Below are 25745 nucleotides of genomic sequence, written 5' to 3'. Positions count from 1 at the left end.
GAGGGAGGGAGGGAGGGAGGGAGGGAGAGGAATGTATTTGGAGAGTAGGGCCTTACAATGAAAGAAGGCTGGTTCTTAGGTCAGAGAAGCTGAGTTTAAATCATAACTCTGTGGCCTTAAGTAGGTCCCTTATATTTAATAAAATAACTACCATTTTTATAGAACATAAAGATTTACATACATTATCTCATTTGGTCTTTACAAAAACCCCAGGAAGTAGAACCATCATCATCCTCATTTTATAATTGGGAAACTGAGGCAGATGGAAGTTATATAACTTGTAAAGAGTCACACTTATACTAGTGAGCATATGAGTCTGAATCTGAACTCAGGTCTTTATAACTCTATATCTCATCCTCTATCTCCCTTGCTACCTAGCTGCCTCCATTTTCCTGGATCTTGGTTTCCACATCTGTAAAATAAGGAGATTGTACTGACTGATCACTAAAGTTTTTTTCCCTCGGTCTATAATTGTATGATTTCTTGACAGAACTCCAAGCTGTTGCTTGAAGACCCTTGTTCTAAGTATCACAGAGTGTCTTCTCCCTAGGACAATCACTACTGATGATCTCAGGAGTTATGCTAGTTTATAGAAGTATCCTGGATAGCCTAAGACAAGTTTCTCTCTTTCCTCTCACTCGCCTATCCTTTGAATTCTCCAAGCTACATATTCCATTCCAGTCCAGTCCAAGAAGAGGAATTCAAGAGATCCTTATACTGTATGTGATTCCAGGACATGGAAGTGAGCTGGCAAGTTAGAGCCAAAGAATGGCTTTTACAGAGGAAGGAATCCATGGATGAATTGAACAGAAGGAAGCCAAAATAGGACCCAAGCTAATATCTCAATAAAATGCTCCCTGCTTCCCCATCCGAACAAAGCTAAGCCCAGCCCCCCCAAATCTATCCCTAGGGGCTCAGCATCTCCATTTCCTCCCAATTATACACAAGAAGGCTCCTATGCCCCAATGAAAGCTTTGGCAGAAACATGCTTAGAGTTGGCAGCAAGGTTCCATTGCCTCCTTCCTGAGCCTGTCACCATCCCCACTCTTGAGTCCTCCTCCATCCCTCATACACTGGAGATTTTATACCTGCTGGAGAACTTCTTTCCACCACCCCCCCCCATAGGGCTCTGGGAACTGTCTGCTACTCAGGCTAGTCCATCCCCTATCTGGTCAGTGGCCAGAGATGTTGCGAGGACTCAGTGCCAAAGTGATAATCATCTTGTTTTGTATTTTAAAAACACGGCTTTAACTTTTCTCCTCACAGATGGATGATTTCACACCCATCGTCTTGTTTGATCTTCACACACCCTGTGAGGTAGGGAGTGTAGATCTTGTCATCCCCATTGGATAGAAGACAAACTAAGACCCAGAGATCAAGTACTTTGCCCAAGGTCACACATCTCATTGATGACAGAACTGGGACCGAAATCCTGTTTCCTGCCGACTAACCACGAGCTGCTTCCCCTGGGTCACTTTTGCCTAACCCTTAACTCGAAGATGCCAGAGACAGGTAAGACCTGTCAGATTGTGGTGCAATCAAGACACCAGAGACCAGCAGAGTGACACAGCCATCTTCAGAAGGACCCCAAAGGCTTTAGCCATCAGTGACCTGGAATGTGGCCCAGCTGTTCCCTGGACCAGCATCCCAACACAAAATATGTACAGTGCAACCCGAAGCTGCAGGAAATACAGTACAGGACAGACTGTACCTGCCGAGCTGTCGGCAAGATCTCAGCAGGTCTCTAAATACAAACGCTCATTCCGACAGATACCAAAATATAACCGAGGTGTCAGCTCTTTTAAAGCAGCATTTTCTACAAATTCTCCAAGTTAAAGAGGAAGTGCGTGGTAATATAGGCACCCAAGGGTAGTTTCCTGCCAAATGCGAGGGGTGGGGGAGCCCACATGCACAAAAGAATGATGATGGAAAATTTGTCCTTTCTAATAGCTAGTATTTATATTGTGCTTACTATGGGCCAGGCACAGTGCTAAGCTAACTTTATAATTATTCTCTCCTTTGAACCTCACAGTAACACTGCAAGGTCAGTGACAATATTATCCCCATTTTACAGATAAGGAAACTGAGACAAACAGAGGTTACGTGACTCATCCCAAGTTGCCCTGCTACTAAGTGTCTGAGGCTGGGTTTGAATTCTGGTCTTTCTGAATCCAGATCTAACCCCCTTATCCATTGTGCCACCAAGGTAACTATGCTGGAGATTTGTGTGCATGAGAGGGAGGAGCAGAAGGATCATAAGTCTAGTAAATTCTTGTGACCAGCTTTGGTTTATGGTCACCATCATTAACTTCACCCAAAAGGATTCAAGCCTGAAATGATACCAACTCAAGCCCATACTCTACAACCCAAGCCTGATCCCACAAATCCATCAGTGTTGGGAGAATCGAATCACAAACTCAAATCAATAGGGCCCTCAGAGCCCATGGAGACCTCAAGGGAGGAAGGAGGATTCTTGGGGTCCTACCTGGGCACTGCCCAATGGATCAATGTTCAAGTTCTCAGACAGGAGAGAGGGAATTCAACACATAGAATGGATAAAAACAAAAAAACAAAGTCAAAGACAAACAGGGAGAGAAGGGGTGAGGTCTTTGTTATGAATGCATTTATTAAACCTTGAATATATGCAATCCTAGTAGACCCTGTCTCCAGGGAGCTTACATTCTTCAGAAGGGGTGAGTAGGGAGCCCAAGAGGGGATAACCCTCAAAGATGGAAATTTGTTGTTCTGAGTATTAAAAAAGTTGGGGGAGAGCCAGTATTTGATTCAAGTATGTAAGCATATCTCTTAACACCAAGAAAAATTGGAACATTTCCTTTGAGGGGCCTGGTCTCCAAATTCTTTGTCTTTTTTTTCCATCTTCAGTGGCATCCCCTTCCTAATCCATATCTGTCCAGTTAGGAATATCTTCCTAGCAAGTAGAGCTACCTGTACAGGAATGAAATGGGCTGCTTTTGTGAGGTAATGAAATCTCCATCACTGGAAGACCTCAGGACTGGATGAATCACTGGTCAGAGTATTGTAGAAAAAACATGTTTCCAATAAAAGCTAGATAAGATGATGGTCATTAAGGTTCTATTCATTTCTAAGGTTCTGTGATTCCCTCTCTTTCCTCCTAGCAAACTTGCTCTCATCCAAACTGGGTCCTAAAGAATTAATAGCATCCTAAAATATTACCTCTTCCTAAGGGATAATGAATTTTTAACAATTAGTGAAGTCATAACCTAAAGGAATGAAACTCTAATGGTAGAATCCCTGGCCATGTAACAGAAGACTGGTCTGAAGGCTATTTCTTTGCCATGGCAGCTTCCATGGGTTCCTGGAGTGGCATAAATTTTCCCAAAGTTCTCTTGTGGGCAATTGTAGTTTTAGAAAGGAGCTCCCTACAATTTTGACCATGCTTTTAGGAATTTCTCCTTGATATTTTTCTACATAAAGCAGTCTTATAAATGAAATTTCCTTAAACGTGCTCTCCAAATCCTTGCCCCAAAGAACTGATCCCTTTTCCCCTACAGTTCTCCCATGACCAAACCAACTGTTTGAAGTGGGTTCTGGTTGCCATCATAACAACCAAAAAAAAAAAAAAAGATTTGGCACCAAGAATGTATATTGCAAAACAAAATGTGTTGCTTTTAATGTGATTTTGTAGCCTGAGTAATTAGTCTAGCACGTTCCAAAGATATATACAGTAGACATCATTCAGCATTAGTTGGTTGGGTAACCTTCCTTTCTAGGGGAAAAATAAAGATGGCGGAGGCACATCTGTTACAAAGCTGCATGAGGATATAGAAGCTACCCCAGACCTCTGAAAGATTCCAGGTTACAGGGAAATCTTCCTGGGTTCCCCAACCTTTCTTCTTTCTCAGGCTGTTCTTGGGTCAGCTCTAAGCCCTAACAGCTGCTGAGATGGGACAGATGCTATGATACAGAATAACTCAGAACATATCCAAGTCTGTTGCTTCCAGCACTTGGAAAAATTGACATTCAAATATGCAAATATTTTATGGCACAAGGAATAGGGTGGGGAGAGAGAGAGAGCTAGAAAGTCACATTTGAAACTCAGCATTCCAGAGATATAAGTATGCTGGAATTTACACTTCTGGATTATAATTAAATGTGTGCTTTTATCACCTCAGAGAGCAGCATTTGCCCTCGGGCCATCAAAGTCACCAGAAGTTCCAGTCTTCAGTCCCTCTAGAATGGATAATTCAGAGGATTTGAAGCCTCAGCCTTGCCTCCCACTAGGTCATCGGCTGCTCTCCAGCTCTGCCAAAAAGAAACCCACAGATGCCAAGTACAGCAATGGTTCCTCCGGAGGTGGTGTGAGTCTTCTTCATAGCAATGGGGCAACAGGCAAGCGGGAGGTCAATCTCTGCCAAGCTGTGCAGGGTGTTCAGTCCCTCCCATCTTCAAGATCTGTTCCATAGCAAATACTTGTCTCAGAACAAAAATAACATCCACTCAAATTTCCTTGATTCCAAATTCATTCAGTGATCTCTGCAAGTATGTATGTTCAACAATCAACTGGTACAAGAAGAGGGCAAATTGGCCAGCACTTGCTATGATACGCTTCCTTCCAGGGATTCAACCTGGGAATCTCACTTCTTTAACGGGTGAGGATTTGAAGTCAGAGTCCTGGGAACTGAATCCTGATTTTCTTGCCACTTTTTCTTGCCAGGGTATAGTGGCTAGAGACTTAAAAGGCACGAAGCTATGGGTTCAAATCCTGCTCTGGATACTAGTTGTGTGGCCCTTGGCAAATTACCTAATGTCTCTCAGCCTCAGTTTACTCATCTGTTTAAAAAAAGGATAATGGTAGCATCTATTTTGTCGAGCTGTTTTGAGAATCAAACAGGATAATGTATGTAAAATATTTTGTAAAGTTTAAAATGTTATATAAATGCTAGCTAGCTGCATGACTCTGGAAACTTTATAGAAGTCCATAAAATAATGGAGTTCAACTTGATGACCTCTGTGGTCCCTTCCAACTGTAATATAAAGCTGAGATCCTATGATTTATGCTGCCTTCTGAAACTTTAGTTTAAGGGTTTTGTTTTCAGGCAAACGATTAAATGAGTTGTCCAGGGTCACATAGCTAATAAGAGTCTAACGTGAGATTCGAACTCAGGAAGCTAATTCTCTATCCACTACTTCATGTGGATAAGTCTAAGTTTAAGATTACAAAACTCTTAGCATAGTGATTGGCAGAAAGTAGGCACTTAATAAATGCTTGGTCCCCTTCCCTCAGTGGCCTTACTTGTGGGATACTATCTCACCGCATAAACTAGACTTATATAGCCTTGGCAAAACATCATATAGGATGGGTACCTTCCAGGAATATATCAGGAACATTGCCAAGCAAATGAAGGTTTTAAAAAGTACACCCATATTTCTTTTACTGGGGCAAGATGAGGGGGTGGGGAGGTGGAATAAAGAGGGGAGGGACTTTTGATAATCTCCTAAATAAAAGTGTTTTCTTTGCAACTGCATCCAATTCAGTTAAGCTTTCTTGAAGTTCAAGGCAAAATGAAGCATTTATATGAGCAAGTGTTTATGAGAAGGCTCAAGGGGATTTCTTGAACAAAGGTACTCACTTGCAATGACAGGTGAGTTTTTCATCCCTGCCATGACTCAGGGCTGCCTGCTCTAAGTCACCTTTTAGGACTTAATCAGCCATGCCGACACAAGGCTGGGATGTGACTTTGAGCAAGAAACATAACCTTTCTGAGCCCCAGTTTCTTCATCTGTCAAATAAGGGAAAGGGCAAATGATCTCATTGGACTAAATGGTTTTTAATGTCTTTACTGAGTCCATGCGGATAAACTGCTTTGTAGATTGTTCTACCTCCATAGATTCGCCCAGGCTGCCCCCCCCCATGCCAGAAATGTTCTCCTTCCTGACTGCTGACTCCTAGAGCCCCTCATTCAGCTCAAGCCCCTCCTTTCTTGATCCCTGACACTTCCACCACTACCAAAATCATTCCGTTCTTTACTTTGTACTTACTCATCTGTATAAAGATCATTTTTCCTCAGTAGAATGTAACCTCCCTGAAGACAGGACTTGTTTCTTTGTTTTATCTTTGTATCCTCAGGGATACACAGGGTCTGGTACATAGTAGGTGCCTAATAAATGGCTGTTGAATTGAATTGAATCAACCTCAACAAAGTGTTTATCCCGCTGTCTTTTCATTTCAAGATTCAAATATCCACTAGATAGCTGCCCAAATATGGTTTGAAAAATGGGGTGTCGTGTTCTCTTAATCTTATTTTGTCACCTCCAGGATTGAGCAGCCATACGTAGGGATAATCCACCTGATAGCACTTTCATCTACTTTTTTTTAAAGGGCAGGCTTGGGCTGTAGGTACCCAGAATAAAATGAACATTTTATTTTACATTTGCACCTTAAAGATATGCCATTTTTTAAAAAGATACCATTTGGGGAACCCCCTAACACATGGCACCCTGGGCTACTGTCCAATTTGCCCGGGCCTTGGGCCAGCCCAGAGTGGCAGGCATATGTGCACCCAGAGTTGGAATGGCTTGCCTTTGGCATTGCCCTATGAAGGGGTACCCCCTATTCATAAAATCAGCAAAGCTGGTTTATATGATGCCACAATATTATGCAGTGGAAATAACACCATATTTGTAGTCAGAGGGTCTGGGATGAAAGTTGGGCTATCCTACTTACTTCCTTTGTGAAAATGAGTAAATTAATTCATCTCCATGGGCCTTGGTTCCCCTATATATAATGTGAAAGACTTATATTAGATAATCTTGGTTCCCTTCCAACTCTAGAGCCTATGACCCAATGGCCATCTATGTGTCATAATCAAAGAATCGGTGCAACCAGCGTCCCAAATCCTGAACACATTTGGCCTCATTTAACTATGTAATTAGATATCAGTCCTTCTTAAAGGTTGTTGTGCATCTCTGGTTAGATAAAATTAGGTTCTAACCCCTTAACCCAATTCCCTATAGATTCCTATTCCAGGGAAGGCAAAAACAGCCCAGAACACAACTATCCCAACAGGGCATCCTCTATTCTCCTGAACAGACATCAGAGAGCTGGTGTCACCCCTAAGGTGGCTTTTGAGAAGCAAGTCCAATTTCAAAAACTAATGACAAAAATATGTACATCTACTGTGCTGATAATGTTTACCCTTGTGAGCTAATCAAATCAGATCTGATCTACCCAGAGCAGCCTGCCTATGCCCCCAGAGGAATAGCACGAGGCACCGCTCTGGACCCTGCCACTAGTGAAGAAGAACATCGTCTGTCAAGTACCATCTCTGCTGATTTCTGACCCCCCTGGCCTCCCAGGAGACCTTGGCTCTATTGGTTCCCATGTTCCTCTGGGCTCAAAAAGGGTGGATCTCTATAGGAACGACACATTTACTGCCAAGTAGACATTATGCAAACACCCCAGCTCCAGAAGGGTGAGCCAAGATGTACAAAGTGAGGACAGAGAGAACAGCATTTCACTAAGTCCTTGGCTCAGCACAAAGAGATCTCACCTTCCAGAAGAACTGGGTAATGCTCCCACTGCTTGTTTGTAAATCCTCTTCCCCCTTCCTCTACTATCTTCAAGGTTAAGAAAATGGGCAATGAGTGTTCTTGCTGGGCAAGTGACCATGGTCTCTTGTTACATTCTGTTCTCTATTCCATTCTCTCTATTCTATTCTCTCCCTTAAATTAGAGCTCAGTTTCCCAGCCTTATAAGGCAGAGAGGTCTCTTCCAGCCACTAGCCTGTACTCTACATTTCCCCTAGCTCTCTACCTAGAAAGGGAGAAAATAAATCTGTAAAACAGCAAGTCTAGTGAAGAAAGAGACATGACAGCCAAGGATTCCCATAATCTTTTAGCTCTCCTGGCCTTAGCTTGGTCTAATGGCAGCAAGAGGAAAGTACAGCTGTATGATTTAGTCCTCTTCTTGCCTGGGATCATCTTTCACTTAGATCATCTGCACTTGTCCTGGGAGGAAGGGAATGGTGGGACCCTGAGATCACTCTCCTAGGGAGCCAGCCTGCTTTGGAAAAGATTATTTCTCCTCCTTGTCAGCACCATGGCCAGTGATTAAATGGTTGGGGCTTGGGAAGTAGCAACAACATTGGCAACTAAGGTCCCTGACAGGAGCTAAGCTGCCTTGTAATACCATCAGGACCACGCAGGCACCAAATGTAGCTGGGAGATTTCAGGAGGCAAAATAGTACCTGCTGCCAATAATTACTAGATTAATGTAGGGCCTTTGGGCAGATCTTAATTTCCTCATACAGAGCAAGTCAGACCCAAATAAGCCTCCTGGGCACAGGAAGGGCATGAATGAATTTTTTGGGAGGCCCAAAAGACTTTCCTCATGTGAACATGTTTCTGACCCTCTCTTCCAGTTTTTGGCTGGGGGATATGGATAGGAGAGCTGTGTGTTTTGCTTCTCTTTCCTTTCTCCTGAATGTCTGCTTCTTGTGGCTATGCTTGGTCCCTCCCTTTTAACTAGAGAGTCAGTCTTCTGGGACAAATGAATCTTCAAAGATAATGTTCTGAGACAACCTAAGATGCATCTCTGAGACAGCAGATGTCTGCAATTCTGGCCAACTTCAAGAGCCCCAGATATAACACCTGCCTCTGGTGACATTTACCTACTGGATTTCTTACCCATCCAGGATTGATTTGTCTCTCTCTAATTTAGTTTTCTATAATAATACATTGAGTGGGCAGCTGAGTGGCTCAGTGGATTGAGAGCCAGGCCTAGAGATGGGAGATCCTTGGTTCAAATCTGACCTCAGACACTTCCCAGCTGTGTGACCCTGGGCAAGTCACTTGACCCCCATTGCCTAGCCCTTACCACTCTTCTGCCTTGGAACCAATACACAGTATTGGTTTCAAGATGGAAGGTAAAGATTTTTTAAAATAAATAATGAAATAATACATTGACATCTATCAAGATGCCTTACCTAGCAGATAGAGTTCTAAACTGTGAGTCAGGAGTACATGAGTTCAAATTCAGTCTAATACCTTTACTGTCACCGAGCTCCAGTTTTGTAAAATGAGAATAATAAAAACATCCATCTCATAGGGTTATTCCGAGGATCAACTGAAATAACATATGCAAAGTACTTTATAAAGTACTATAGGAATGGTGGCTATTATTAGAAGAGATTTCTACTTTAAATGGGAGGTTGGGTTAATTGATATCTATGGTCCTCCCTTACTCTAAGCTTCTATCATTCAATAAATTCCAGGAAACCCAAGGATTCAATATAACTCTCAGTCTTTGGTTTTCATCATGATCGACATCAGTCAACAAGTCAGTCAGCAATCATTTATTAAGCCTCTACTATGTGCTGGGCATTGGGCTAAGGACTAAGGATAAAAAAGACCAAAACAACCCCCACCTCAATGAACTCACAGTCTAATGGGGGAGACAACATGCAAACAATTATGCACATACAGGGAGTCAGGGAAGGGAAGAGTAGAAAAAGGCTCTTAGGGAAGATGAGATTTGGGCTCTCTTGAAGGAGTCATGGGAGACAGTCAGTGAAAAGACCCAGTCAGAAGATGGATTGTTGTGTTTGAGGAGCAGCAAGACCAGTGTCTCTGGACTGTTAAGTAGGAAAGGGAGTAATATATGGGAATGGTAGAAAAGTAGGAAGGAGTCAGGTTGTTAAAGGCTAAACAGAAGATTTTATATTTGATCCCGGGGATAACAGGGAACCACCACAGCTTATCTTAACGGGATGATATGGTCAGAGTTATAATTTGACAGTTGAATGGAGGAAAGGCTAGAGTGGGGAGAGAATTGTGGGAGACCCACCAGTAGTTGATACTTGAGGCATGAAGTGATAAGGACCTGCTCCAGAGGGGTGGCTGTATAAGTGATAAGAAGAGGGCCTATATGAGAGATGCTGTAAAGAAAGAAACACAATTTGGCAAATGATTTGGATAGTAGGGCAAGTGAGAATGAGAAGTTTAGTATGAGTCCAAGGCAGTGAATGTAGGTGACTGGGAGAATCTGGTGCCCTTTACTATCATGGGAAAATTCAGAAGAAAGGAATATTTGGGAGGGAAAAATGAGTTCTGACTAATGCTTGCTACCTCCAAGCTTCCTAAAGACCTTTTCACAAATTCCATAAAACATTAGTTCTCAGTCCTTACTTTATTATGGGACTTAAATAGGATGGAAATAAGGGACCCAGAGGGAAGGACTGGACTATATGCCAGAGATTAACCCTCTTCTTTGGCTAATTGGAAAAGGAAACCATAGACTATGAGTCCAAGAGGGTTAGATGTTTCAATCCCCAGTCCATCACATGATGCTCTGCCCTCTCTCTCCTCAGTTCTTTTTTGCCTAAAAAGAAATGGTATTAACTAGCCCTTGGGTTCCACTGCCTTTTAGTGCTCACCCACCAAATGATAGGGTTAAGGAAACTCTGCTTAAGTGCTTTTTAAATACTCTTTGCTGCCATCTCTCCAGCAAACTAGTGACCCTCTGGTGCCTCTGACCTTTTAGCTTGCTCCCTCAGTTCATTCTAATGGCCTGTTCTCTAGCTGCAGCTGCTTCTGCACAATTACCACCCAGCTATATACAGCCTTTGCTTAGTCCTGATCCCCACCTCCCCATTCTCTGTTGCAGGCTGGTTTGGCACCCATGGGAGTTAACCTGGGGGGGGGTAGGAAACAAATGATGGGGTCCACCCATAGAGGAATAGTGCTTTGACCTTCCACAGCTAATCAGCTGCCTCCTTGGCATCTATACCCATACCAAAGAGATATCCTCCCTCCTTTCCATGCCCTCCTCCCTAAGTCTTACAAATTCCCTAAATGGTTCCTTCATTTAGACCCCTTTGTAGGAAGTGATACTATTTAGGCTGCTCCAAAAAAAATGCTTCAGTCCCATAAAAGAACTGAGGAGAGAAGACCCAGTCTATTCAAGTAGCACAGTTAACTCTAAGCAAACTGCAAAACAAATGCAGGGGTTTGTCCCCCAGCTGGGTCCTCTAGGCCTTTTTAATGTTAATAGACTTTAGATATAGTAGTATCTGGGGTTAGAGAGGAGGGGAGGGGAAGGACTATGGAAGACAGTTCTGCCACAGTCTTAAAAATGCCTAGGTAATCTTTGCTCTGAAATTCCTCCCTACCCCTGTTTGTACAGCACAGAAAAGCTAGGCTGGACCACTTTGGGGAGGGTCTTAGCTGCATCCTAGCAGCAGATCCAGCTAGAAGAAAAGAAAATCAGGTGAATTTGGAATGCAGGCAAAGCTATCCCTTCCCAGTAATCTGGGACACTCCAATAATGTCAGCAGTCTAAGAGATGGAGATGGAACACCACTCCCCTGCTGAGACTCTATAAACAGCCCAGTTTAGAGGCATTTAGAATCTATAAACATAGAGGCAACCCTGATTTTCAAAGATAGATCTCTTTTTTTCAATTCATAGTACCATGTTCCAGTAACACCATTCTGGATTCTCATCTATATGAATAATGAAGAGAATGACAGGAAGACTAAGCCTTGACGAAACTAAAATTTCCCCAACTTTTCTGCTCTTGGATCATTAATTTGTGACCTCTTTATTCCAAAAGTGCATAAAGTGTGTTCTTTAGGGTTCCTAGGGACTGGGAAGTGTACAGCTCTGGACATACAAGAGATACACAGTGTAAATGGGAGATAATTTCAGAGGGGAAGCACCATCAGGGAGTGGTCGAGGGAAAAGTGTGGAAAGGGGGTCTTACAGAAGTTGAAATATGAGCTGGGCTCTTTTTTTGTACTTTTAAAAATATTTTTTATTTCACTAAATATTTTCCAATTATATTTTTAAAAACTTTTAACATTTTGAGTCCAAATTCTCTCCCTTCCTCTTGCCCCTCCCCCATCTTTTGGAAAGGTAAGTGATTTATCTATTAAGTATGTGCAGTCATGTAAAATATTTCCATATCAATCATGATGCTAAAGAAAACACTCACCAAAAAAGTCCAAATGAAATAAGAAAGTGAAAAAACTATGGTGAGCTGAGCCTTGAAAAAAGTAGAAAAGTCAGGGCAGCAAAACAAACTTGGAGTACAAATAATTTGTGGGAAAGTACAAATATATATATATATATATGTATATATATAGGGAGTAAAGGAGGGAGTGAAGGAGAGGGGAAGGAAAACCATGTTTCTTTGAAAGCTCTAATATTTCATCGTGTGGCTATTAATTTCAGCAACACAAACTGTGAACTCTCCATCTTCTTAATACACAGGTGTGACCATGTCAACCCAGTCAACAAGCATTTATTAAGGACAAACTTACAGCCCACCTTCCTCAGTCCCATAGATGACAACCTCCCAGTCCAAGAGATGGAAGTAAATGATATGGGAGAAGTGGAAGGAGGGTTATGGAGGCAGAATACTGGGATTCAGCCTTAGAGAGCCAGAAACAGAGACAAACGCAGCTGCCCATGTTCTCAGCAATATGGTTCAAGAAGAGAGAAGCCATGAGGTCAAGAGTTGGAAGTCTTCTAGTGGGGGATCAGGAAAGGCCTCATATAGAAAGTAGCCCTTGAGCTGATCTTTAAAGGAAACTAGAGATTCTAAGAGGAAGAGAAAATTGCATTCTAGGGATGGGGAATGTTACAGAGGCACAGAAGTAGAATGTTCTGTGGAAAACTAAACCAAATAGTCTATGAAGGAGAATACTGTATATAAGACTGAAAAGGTAGGTTGGAACCAGACTGCAGAGGGCTGCTGAACAGCTGAGTTTATATTTCATCCTAGAGGTCATAAGAAGCCACTAGAGTTCATTGAGCAGAAGACTAAAATGGTCACTCCCATGCTTTAGGAAAAATCACTAAAGGAGGAACTAAGATTCCTGGACGCATGATGGAGAAGTTCAAAGAAGTTAGTCAAGCACTACAATCAAAAATATAATATTGAGAACAATTGAGAACAATGTCCTACAACCAATAAAATATGTTTTAAAATACAAAATAAAAATGATACAATATCCTTGATGGTCCTCAGGCCCCCTATGTGGTCCAGCTCAGCTGGTCTTTCCACGGTCACAGAAGTTCTGAAGGAGAATCTGTAGTCAGAAGAGTCCAAGACCAAATAAAGAGCTCCTACTCAATTCCATCTCTCCCAATCAACTGGATATTTTCCTTCATTAAATGATGATGATGATGTTAAATAGCAACAATAATGACTGAAGTTTACGTAGTACTTATTTTAAGATTTGCAAAGTGTCTTAAATATATTAACTGGACATACTGATTAGGCAATACAGGTATTATCTTATTTTATAGATGAGAAATTGAGGTTGTGAGGATCAAGATGTGCCCATGTTGACAGGGCCATAAAAGATTAAAGGGAACTTTCTACCTTTTTTTTACAGCATGAAACCCAGTTCTAATACACCAAGCTTTTATTATTGTCATTTTAGCAATAAAGAAACTGAAATTTTGAGAGGCCAGTTGACTTGACCTGGTCACCAGATGACCTATTATGACAGTCTCAGTAGCCAAATTCAAATCAGATCTCTCTGAACTCCAAGACCACTGCTCTTTCTATTAAACCATACTGGCAAAAAAAATCAGGCCTGATCTAATTTTTAAAATATATTTAATAGGTGTTGTGTTGGAAAAAAAAGAGGAAGGATGATTCGAGAAAGGAAGGGAAAAGGAAGGGAAGGAAGGAAGCCAGGGTAGTCCCAGCCCCGGTAGGGAAATTGACCCAAGCCTTTCGGAGCAGAACAAAAATTAACCTACAATTTAGAGATAGTTAAGCTGGGTTTATTTAGGTTAGGGAAAGAAAGGTTTGGGAAAGCTAAGAGTTAGATATCCCGGGCAAAAGTCTCTCCAGAGAAGAAGACACTCTCCTCCCTTCTCCAAAAAAGGCACCAAAACTTGTGCCTCCTCTTCTTTATATAACTTTCTCAAACACCTCCCACAAAGGAAGTGGGATGTGTCTGAGGGAGTTATGATAGAGAGTCCTGGGAGATGTAGTCTCCCAGGGTTCAGAGCTATTTCAAAACTCATAGGGTAAAATGTGAAATCCTGTAGTTGGATTAAAAAAAATAAGCTATATGAGAACAGGATGAGGAAAGTGTGTTTCTATGGAAAAGATATGGGCATTTTAGTGAACTCTCTCCTCCCTTTTGCAGCTAAACTCCTTGAGAAGACTGTCTACAGTAAAAGAGACACTTACATTCCTCTCTATTCTTTTTTTAATAATATTTTATTTTTCCCCGATTACATGTAAAAACAATTTTAGCATTTTTTCAATCTTTAAGTTTCAAATTCTCTCTCTCCTTCCCACCCTCCCTCTCTCCCTTCCCCCTTGCTAAGTCAGTAAGCAATCTTACATAGATTTTACATGTGCGGTCAGGTAAAACATTTTCCCATATTAGTCATTTTGCTTCTCACTCTCTATTCTTAACTCTCTTGCATACCAAACTGAAGTCTGTAGAGCTCTTGTGTGACTTGATTGTTATATGTCTATGAAACCTCAACAGTCTGCCGGTGCCATGCTAGAAAATTGAATCCCTTCCATTTGAATTGCCTTGGGAAGATTCTGAGGATTACCTGGCAAGATAAGACACCAGACCCTGAGGTTCTCTCTCAAGTTGAATTGCTGAGCATTCTGATTCTTTTGCAGAGAACATAACTCTGACAGGCTAGCCTGAATGCCAATCATATGTTTAACCTAAAAGACTTTTTCAGAGAACTCACACAAGTCAAGAGCTCATATGGAGGTCAGAAGAAGTAACACTAGGACACTCCAAAGTCCCTCTGAAGAATTGTAGTATCAGCTGTGAGACATGGGAGACACTGACCCAGGACTACCAAGCATGGCATGTCCTCATCAAAGATAGCAAACTATCAGGAAAGCAAAATTGAAGTATCACAAAGGAAACATGAGATGCAAAAATCTAGAGTTAAATCCATTTCAAATGTTCAAATGGACTATTTGTTACTGACCCGATGTAGACCTTCCAAACTCATACTGGACTGATTAGCCACAGTCAAGCACACTGTACCTTGACCCCAGTATTATGATGCCATCGATTCTCTTCAAGTATAAGGGACAAACAACATTCTTAACTCTATAGTCTGACTTTTGACAACCAAAATGGCTCTCTCCAAATTTACTAATGATCCAACTGCTGAATCCAGATTTTCTTCAGTTCTGATTCTTCTTGATCTCTCTGAAGTCTTAGACATTGTCCATCAGCCTCTTCCCCTTCATATGTCCTTTGCTCTAAGGTGTTTTGATACTACTTACTCTCTCCTGGTAATCCTCCTATCTGTTGGCCCTTCTAACTCTATCTCCTCTTCTGGATCTTCATCCAAGTCACAATCACTAACCATAGAGCCCCTTCGGGGTTTGTCCTGGGACCTCTTCTTTTCTCCCTCTATACTTTTTCCACTTGATGATCTCATTCGGACCTGTGGTTTCAATTACCATCTCTAGGAATAGGACTCTCACACTTATTTCTTCAGCCCTTCCATTCCTACATCTCCAACTACATACTAAATGCCTCAACCTGGATCTCCTATAGCCAAATTATACTCAGCCTGTCTATAACTGAACTCTTTGACTTTCCCCCCAAACCATCCCTTCTTTGTAACTTCCTTATTACTCTCAAGAGCTCTACTATCCTTCCAGTCATGCAGACTGGAAATTTAGGTGTCATCTTTAATTCCTCACTCTCTCACTCCATATATCCAATCAGTCATCAAGTCCCCTCACTTCTACCTTTTATCTCATCTCTTATATACTCCCCACCCCTCTCCTCTGACCCTACCACCATCCCGGCTCAGTCTTTTATCATTTGATTCCTAGATAATTGCAATAGCCTATTGGTCTGGTCAACTCAAGTTTTTTCTCCAACTCCAATCCATCATTCCCTCAGATGTCAAATTGTTCTTATAGTGCAAATATGACTATATAGCACCCCTTATTTAATAAACTGCAGTGACTCCCTATAACCGTCAGGGTGTAATATAAAATCTTCCATTTATCTTTCAAAGCCCTTCATAACTTGGCCACTTTCTAATTTGCTGTTTTTTTAAACCCGACTCCAAGTATTTTCAACGGTATTCCCCATGCTTGGAATTCTCTCCTTTCTCATCTCCACCTCTTAGATTTCCTCACTTTCTCCAAGTCTCACCTTCTAGTCCTTTATCTTAATGCCTTCTTTCTGAAATTGCCTCCAGTTTAGCCCATATATAGCTTGTGTTTACATAGTAGTTTACATGCTCTCTCTTCTATAAATCTATGAGTTTCTTGAAGGCAGGAACTGTCTTTTGCCTTTCTTTTATCCCTTTGCTTAGCACAGGCACCTAATGGCAATTAAGAAATGCTAGTAGATTGATTGATTAAATACAAGTCAAAAACATGACATAGCAGCCATAAAAGTCAACTTGACATTAAGTTGCATCATAATGCACACTGTCCAGAACAAGGAAGGTGATCACCCTGCTGAACCACATGTGCCCTTGTCAGACAACATCTGGAAATATTCAGGACTTGGCACCATATTTTAAAAGAATGTTGACAATCTGGAGCCAAAGGAATAAGACCAAGATCCTATGTGTATGGGGAAGTACCTGTTGCTCTCCCACATTGTGGCTTGGTCCTTTGCTGTGATAAACTGTCCTATCCTGGTACTTTAATCAGGTGGAAATTGTGAGAAGAATACTTTATTATTTGTTATTTATTAAAATTGTTTGAACATAGGTTAATGTGATTAGAAATTGAGTAATTCACAGCTTACCATAGAGGTCAGGCTGACCTTAGGGATGACCCAGAAAATCAAAGACAATTACAAGGAATTCTTAGATCCTAGCCAGGTCTTGTTTTGGTTCTACCCAAGGCTTGTGTTTTGGATTCTCCAACAGTTTATTTTTGGGGGTTCTCTAGTAGTTTGTGTTTTGACTTTACCTAAATTGTATTGAATGTTCATACTTATCTGCTGATATACATTTCAAGCAATCTTATTTGGAAATTATCCCTTTCTGGAAATTGTCTATATGCTATCCAACCACATGTCCTTATACCCTTGTGTATGCTCTATATAATGTGAAATGTTCAGAGCCTAGAGATCGAACTACATCTTTCTCTGGTTCTCTAGTCTGCTGAACTGATAATAAAATTCTTTATAAAACTTTCAGGTTTGGGGGTTTGTTCTTGACTGACAGACTATTTTTTGATTGAATCAAATCAATCGAAAGCATTCCAACTAAATGTGAAAAGTCCTTCATCAATTTAAATGTTTTTGCTGAGAAACTGGATGAACTGGAAGTCACCTTGCACAGGAAGACTGTTGAGGTTGAATAAGGAGAATTGGTTGTACTGGTTGTGCCCTAGGAATTGTGCAAAATTTGGGGTCTAAAGAGCTTCAGTGTTGAACAAGTCTTTGTTGGCAGAAAGGAAAGTGTGCCACCTCTGAGAAGGAATCACTTAGGAGTGGGGAAAATGCCTCAGGCTTTGACTTCCACCTCCCTCCTACTCATTTCTATCCAGTCCCTGCTTCAACGTTGGTCTGAGGAGTATTTTGTAGCCTTCAAGGGTCCAAAAACTTCTCTTCTTCTTGTCTGTGTCCTAGCAGCCTCTTTGGAACAGTTGACAGCCATGTCTATACATACTGCAAATCGGGGACAGACTGGACTTCATGGCCCCACAAAGGATCCCAGTTAAGAAACGACTTTGTACCTAAGGACAACCTCCAGAGCACTCCACAAAGGAGAGGAAATAACTTCCAGCTACCAGGAGTGTGATTTATCCCTTTGCTACATGGGCTTTCTAAGTTTGAGCCCAATGTCTTCTTTACTCTCTGTGTACTTACATGTCACAGACTTGGGGCAGTTTTTAAAAGCACAGGTCTGTGATCTCCCCAACTACCGCCACCACCAAAAGTTGGTTAAATGAGATAACATATATCAAATGCTTGGAAATTCTTAAAGCACTGCATAAATGATGTTTGTTATTCTTATTAAATATCTAAATATACATAAGGATGGGGATCAAATGAATAACTCAGTCAAATTACCCCCATCCCATTTATGCACAAGACAGTGCTAGAAATTGGGGACACAAAAAAAATGAAAAACAGCACCTGTCTTCAATTAGCTTATATTCCCCTAGAAAAAACACAGGATTTACATAGATGAGAAAGGAATGAACATTTATTAAGCACCTACTATGTGCCAGGTACATAGTAAAGCACTATAAGTGCTATATAAACATTTGATCCTCACAATAACCCTAAGAGACAGGCAAGATTATCATTGAGGAAACTGAGGCAGACAGCAGTTGAGTGGCTTACTCAGGGTCACACAGCTAATCTGAAGTCAGAATCCTATCTCCAGATCCAGAATGCTATCCACTGCATCCCTGCATGTAGAAGATAATTTAAGAAAGTAGGGAACAAATACTAACAGCTCAGGGAATAAAGAAAGGCTTCCAGCTGGGGGTGACATTGGGGGAGAGCCTTGAGAGAAGCTAAGGACTCTATTATTGAGGACAGATTATGTCAGAGGCAAGTGGGACCACCTGTGCAAAGTCACGAAGAAAGAAGATGGCATTCCAAGTTAGCAAGTAGGCCAGTTGGCTGGAACAGAGAGGATTGGAAGGGAGTAATGGGAAATCAGTCTGGAAAGAAAGGCAGGGGAGGGGAGTTCTTACAGCCTAGCTTCAGCCTTTGGCTTGTAGCTCCAAAGTTCAAGGATGAGAATGGAGGGACTGAAAGCAGGCATTTCCATTTTTATTCTTCCCCAGGAGGAACTGCTCAGTTCTCTAAGCCACAAGCTCCAAAGAGACGTGGCCTCTCAGTCTCACTCTCATGGCTTCAAGTCTCACACCTTCCAGCGCCCATCTCTGCGTTTGTCTCTGATCACGTCTGTTCCTTGGATATTTTTAGCTGAGCTTCTCAGCAGTTTCTCAAATGCTTCTCAAGGCACTCACAAGGCCATGTTGGGAATAGAGCCGTAGGGAAGCTGATGCTTTTGTTGGAGATATGTACCTTGCACCTCTTAGATGGCTCTCCAACATTTGGAGCTCCCCATCACTGCTCCCACACATGATGTCCTGAGACGACTAGAGACCAGCAAGCCTGGGTTTAATTAAACACATGAACCATATCATTGCCACAGAATTAAAGTGTAATTAGTATTCTCTGGCTTCACTAGAGCAAGGCTAGTGATATTGCTCCCTCAGGGTTCTAGTATTACCCCTGAGCAGTTGAGGTGTTCCTCCTCTAATGTTATCTGCTTCAGCCCCCATGGGTTGTATTCTTCCCATTTAACCATTTAGTTCCATTTAACTAATTCACATTGATTAGCCTTTATAAATATTTACCTGGAAGAAGAAGCAAACACAACATTTCCTCCCAGCACCTCAGGGGGGACACTCTCCCCTATGCCACTCAGTCTCTGGGGTGAGTAGATTCCTAGTTAGCAGTTTCTAGATGGAATTGATCCCACCAAGCTCACATCCAAATATGCCATTGCTGCTAGATGAGTTCTTGTCTCAGCTACCATGGTCTTCTCCTTACTCCTTGGGGGAGGATGCTGGAGCTGCCTGCAAAATCTGGCACAGACTCCACTCTTGGATTCCCAGGGTTTGGGCGTTTTATTCTTCTGACTTTTTGAAACTCCTAAGCCTCCAGTTTCTTTCACCTAAAACAAAAAAAAATGAGGTAAAAATTCAGGCCTATATTCATGGAGTCACACATCAGCCTCAGAGGAGGAAGACCTAAGACCTTGCTCTTTATATCATTGCCTCTCACCAGACATAACCAGACAGGACATCAACCAAAGAGAAGTCATCAGGACTCTCCCAGAAACAGGCTCTCCTGCTTCTTCCCCATGAGGAATGACATCAGTAGCATCTTGTGGGTACTCATAAGCCTGGGATTACTGACCAGTATTCAACTGCAGAATAAAAACCTTTCAGGAAGCTACATTTTTAACATTAAGTAAAGATCCAATTTCCCAGTAGGTTACCATTTTCATTTAGTTTCAAAAAATCCAACAAGAAAATTGAAAGCTTGGAGCAGTGACTTTTTATTTTCAAGATGAGAAGATGAGTGTTGGGGTAGGGGGAAGAGAAAGGGAAGTTAGAAAATGTCTGAAGCAGAATTTAATTTTTTTTTACAAAGCACTCTCCTCCTCAGACAGAGAACCAGGCAGAGGGACATGGCATCCTGGATTCCAATCTGGCCTTAGATACTTTCTAGCTATGTAACCCTAGGCAAGTCACTTAACCCCAGTAGTCTAGCCCAATTCTTCTGCCTTGGAATGGATACTGAGTATATATAGATTCTAAGACCAAAGTTAAAAGGGTTTTGTTATTTGTGTATGTCACTTCTCAAGGACAGGAACAATTTCAATTTTTGTATCTAGGGATCTTCAGTGTCTAGAAGAGTACTCTTCAAGTTAGTGGGTTGTTCAGGTGATCCAGCATTCTAAGTTCAAATATGTACTAGGAAATAATTCCATCATGGTGGGTTAGAAAAGCTTAATTGAGAAATATTGAGAAAGGAATAAACCAGTAGCATGAATAAACATATCAAGTTGAAGGTTCAGGAATGAATGAATCCATGGATGGATAAATGAGTGAATTAATTAATTAAAAAGACATTTAAGTTCTTAACTATGTACAAGGCACTGCACTGGGGATACAAATAGAAACAAACAAAAAAGCATTCTCCTCAAAAGCAAGGAACACTTTGTATAATATAAAGTATGATCTATTTGTGATTTGAGATATTCCATGCTTTAGTATAGAACTAGATCTGAGTTCAAGTCACTCCCAGAGACAAAAACTGGCTCCCTAATTCTTGGGAAAATCATTTAACCATTCCTTGCCCCAGGTAACTCTCTGAATATATAAACTGCTTATCTGTGGTGGTAGAGTGACTTCTCTCACACCAATGCAATCATAGCTCTAGACCAACAACAACAAAAGGACTATTACTATTGTGATAATTATGTAAGAAGAGTATCCAAAGAGAGGAATCCCAAACATCTTTCTCCTAGAATAGAGCAGAAGATTAATAGACTTGAATACCAGCAAGAAGGATGAAGAGTTAAGAAAGACTTGCTCTAATTCCATAAACTAAAATCCTGACAAAGGGAAAAATGATCAAATCTCCTGCTAAACCTCAGTTTTCTCATCTTTAATATGAAGAAGTTGGTCTAGATGATTTCCAAGGTTCCTTACAGGATCGTAGTTGTTACCCCCCTCAGCTACAGGGTAAGCGGAAAGGGTAGCATCAGCCTGATAAACCTGTGGAAGAGACAGGAACCAAAACCATCTCCCAAACTAGTTAAGAGAAAAGAAGGAAGGAAACAAGCATTTATTAAGCACCAATGATGTGCCAGGTACCTTACAAATATCTCATTTATATTTACAACAATCCTGGGATGTAGGTGCTATCCCCATTTTTATAGTTGAGAAAAATGAGGCAAATAGAGGTTAAATGATTTGCCTGAGGTTATATAACTGGGTGGTCCAGTGGATAGAGCACTGGACTTGGAGTCAAGAAGACAGGCCCTAGTTCAAATCTAGCCTCAGACATTTACTAGCTGTGTGACTCTGAGTAAGTCACTTAACCTCTGTTAATTTCATCTATACAATAGGTGTAATAATAGCACCTATCTCCCAGGAGTTGTTGGGAGGATCAAATAAAATGATAATTGTTAACATATCTAGTACATTGCCTAGTACTGTATGAGTGTTATCTATAAACACTATATAAATATATGGCGGGGGCAGCTGGGTAGCTCAGTGGATTGAGAGCTAGGTCTAGAGATGGGAGGTCCTAGTTTCAAATCTGGCCTCAGATACTTCCCAGCTGTGTGACCCTGGGCAAGTCACTTGACCCCCATTGCCCATCCTTACCACTCTTCCACCTATGAGTCAATACACAGAAGTTAAGGATTTAAAAACAAACAAACAAACAAATAAATAAATGTATGGTGCCATGTTTGCTATCATATTATTATTATTATTATTATTATTATTATTATTATTATTATTATTATTATTTTCTGAGGCCAAATTTGAACTCAGTGCTTCTAGACTCCAGGCACTTGCACTACATCCACTGCACCACTTAACTGCCTCTCAAAGGAGGCAAGAGGATTGAAGCTAAGGAAATATATAGAGAAGGCAGCTAGTGTAATGCAGGATTTATGCAAGATCTCTTGCATTTGCAAATTACCCTAGGCAATACTGTTAGTTGGGAATGGAACTTGGCCTGGCATTATACTAGGTGGCTCAATTAATTAAGAGCCAGGACTAGAAATGGGAAGTCCTGGGTTCAAATATGGTCTCAGATACTTCCTAACTGTGTAGCCTTGGTTAAGTCATTTAACTCCTATTGCCTAGCCCTTGCCACTTTTTTTTGTAATGGAAGCAATATATCATACTGATTCTAATATGGAAGTTAAGGGGGAAGAAAGGAAGGAAGGAAGGAAGGAGGGAAGGAAGGAAGGAAGGAAGGAAGGAAGGAAGGAAGGAAGGAACGAAGGAAGGAACGAAGGAAGGAAGGGAGGAAGGAACGAAGGAAGGAACGAAGGAAGGAACGAAGGAAGGAACGAAGGAAGGAAGGGTATGAAAGAGCAGCACTGCTCTAGGATCATCACTCAGGTCTGATGACTGCTCTGTTTGCATCTTCCCTTGTTGTTCTTGCCTATCTAACTTCCTGCACTCCAAGCCTTCCTTTCTCTGAGCATGCATGATAAGACCATACAATTTTCTTGAAAAAAAGTCACAGGACTTGATATGACTCACCTGTCTAGTATGTTAGCCAAGAAAGGGAATGTAATCAGACTGTATTAAAAAGAAAGGCTCTCCAGGCCCAGGGAGGTGATAATATCACTGGACTCTGACCTAGGCAGAGAATCTCCAGGATAATTGTGTTCATTTCTAGATGGGACATTTTAGGAAGAACACTGAAAATCTGGAACCTGTCCTAAAGGCCAAAAGGAGAGTCAAAGGCCTTGAGTTCGTACAATATGCAGATTGCTTGAAGGAAATGGAGATATTTATCTGGGAAAAGAAGGGAATAAGTATCACATATCAGGCACTGTACTAATCACTACAAGTATTTGGGGGGATGGAAAAGTGGGAGGTAGGGAGGATCATTTATGACCCTTAAAAGGAGTTGTGATACCTTTAAGTATTTGAAGAGCTGTCAAGGAAGAAATTAGATTTATTCTTCTTAACCTAAGAGGGCACAAAAATAAGAGCAACGGGAAGATGCAAAGTCTAGCCTTTGATCTATGGGAAAAAGACCTAATTATCAGAGTTATTCAAATGTGGAATGAGGGCTGGCTCATGAGATAGGTCCTCCATCACTTGAAGTTTCAAATTCAGGTTGGATGATCATTTAGGATGTATACTGTAAAAAGGATAGTTTTTCAAGTATGAGTTGGACAAGATGGCTTTTAGCATTATTTCCAACTCTGAGATTCTGTAATCCTGCTAAGAATCATCTAACCTGGCAGCAAGGAAATAAATAAGATGAAAGGTGGGGTGGGGGGAGAGATGGTTTATAGACCCCACCCAGGTATAGGATACAACATTTTTTATCTTTGTTCAGAAGAATAAGATTAACAAGTATTTAAAAGGGAAGCACAGATTTTAGGAAAGGCCGTAGAGTAGTACCATAAACTTAAAACGTTCCATTTAAGTTTGAGACCACAGAACTGGTGATTTCTTTGAGACTTCCGACACCCTGAGGAGCCTATATTTGAGAAAGTTTCTTTAATCCCTGTGACTTATAAGTTTATGCCCCCAGCCACTGGTGAGGCTTTTTCCTCAAGCACTCACAGCAGTCTTGGATTCTTCCAATGTCACAAAAAAGAAGAGATCACAGCGCAAGCAGGCTGAGTGCTCTGAGAAATCCCCAGATGACAACAGATAAGGAGCTGAAAGACAGTTTAAATGGAAGGCCTTGGGCAGTGGGGGATGGAGGGGATGGAGAGGAGGGAGCATCAGCAAGAAGAAGGGCTAAGAGCACCTTCCTGCAGAGTAATGCCATTTGAGGACTGGAGAGGTAGTGAGCAGGGACTGGATAAGGGATAAGGATGATTCTTTCCAAAGACGAGTGGAAGAGATTCTATCAGGAGACTACATTATTGCCTCTGGATAATTATTCACGTTCCAAGACGACTAGCAAGGTGAGCTGTGAGACACTGACCCCATTACAATGCTCAAGACTTTAGTGTCCCCGTTAGATTTGAGTCAAACGACCGATGGAGCAGATTCATCTCCTCCCTCATTTTGATGAATGGTGCTGCTGAAGAATGATGGCTGCTTAGACTGCAAGGATGTCAAGGTTTTATTCTAGCTGTCCCCTTTCTAGCCACCCAGCCCTTCCCCTTAGCCCTAGGAACCTGCTTCACAATACTCTCTAATCTGGAAAATTCAGTGCCCTGTCATTTTCTCAAACGCATGGGCAAGTTGGACATTATCTTGTAGATGAGGAAAAGTGGCTAAGGGTTTTCTCCAAGGTCATATAGTCATTCAGTAAAACATCAAAGATTAGAATCCAAGTTTTCTGACTCTAAGACAAATATCTTGATGCCTAAAGATTCAAGAAACACGAGCTGTAATTCATAGCATACCCATATCCATGTTACCCATGTTATACCCATGATGTGGCATGTCATACTCTGTTGTGCCCATGGTACAACCATGACACATCCATGTTGTGCCATGGCATAACAATGTTGTACATGTGATGTGACCATGATATACTCGTGATTTAATTGACTTGCCTATGGGGTATACCCACAGCATGCCCATTTCATGATGTGCTCATGTAATGCCAATGATAGCCTGTGTTATACTCATGTTATACCCATAAAATTCACACTAAACCTATTATGTACCCATGACATATCCATTATATGCTCATCATACCCACAACATGTTCAAGTTATGCCCATGGCATGCCTATGCTATGAGATGATATAATTGTGTTATGCCCATTATAAATATATGCATGTATACATATATTGCAAAATGGAGAAGGAACTATAATCACATTCAGCAAGTACAAAGCATAATTCTCTATTTCAGAGATCAAAGAAAGCAACTGGCAACTCATCCAAAAGTCAAAGCCTGACATCTAGAAGTCCCAGATCTAGGACTATTAGGTAAGAAGACCCTGAAAATAGCCCAGAAGGAAGAGCACAAGTCTTTAACTAATGATGATATGTCTCCTGCAAAGAATCAGCCCCAGGCAGTGCCATTTATGGCCACCCCCTGCCCCCAACTGAAGCAACTGTAGGCTCCCACATCCTGCCTTGTTGGGTAGCTGTCTTATTCCCTTTCCTACTAAAAAACATCCCCTCTTTTCCCATGCTGATGCCTCTTAATTTCCCTCTCCCTGGGCTGTTATTTCTGCTGCTCTGCTATTTAACTCCGTGGTGTTTTAGGAGACAGTTGGTAGGAGAGAAACTCTGCTAAATGGCATTGCTTTGCAATCAGGAACTGGTTTCTTGGTGGTTAGATAGCACTCTTCAGAACTCATTGCAGTTTTATTACTTTAAAGGGAATTCCTCTTTGGATTAAAAAAAAAAGGAATACTATCCTTAAACTTACTCAGCCACACTCCCAAAGAAAAGAGGGGACCTTCAAAACCTTATTGCAAATAGGATCTGCCATGGAAGAACTCTACTAAAGAATAAAAAATGTCTAGGTTTTCATTTCAGCTTTATAACTTCAAAGATTTCCATAT

This window comes from Gracilinanus agilis, chromosome 3, assembly GCF_016433145.1.
Source record: "Gracilinanus agilis isolate LMUSP501 chromosome 3, AgileGrace, whole genome shotgun sequence".
NCBI lineage: Eukaryota > Metazoa > Chordata > Mammalia > Didelphimorphia > Didelphidae > Gracilinanus > Gracilinanus agilis.
The sequence above is the reverse complement of the archived record's forward strand: the minus strand, read 5'-3'. Positions refer to the sequence as shown.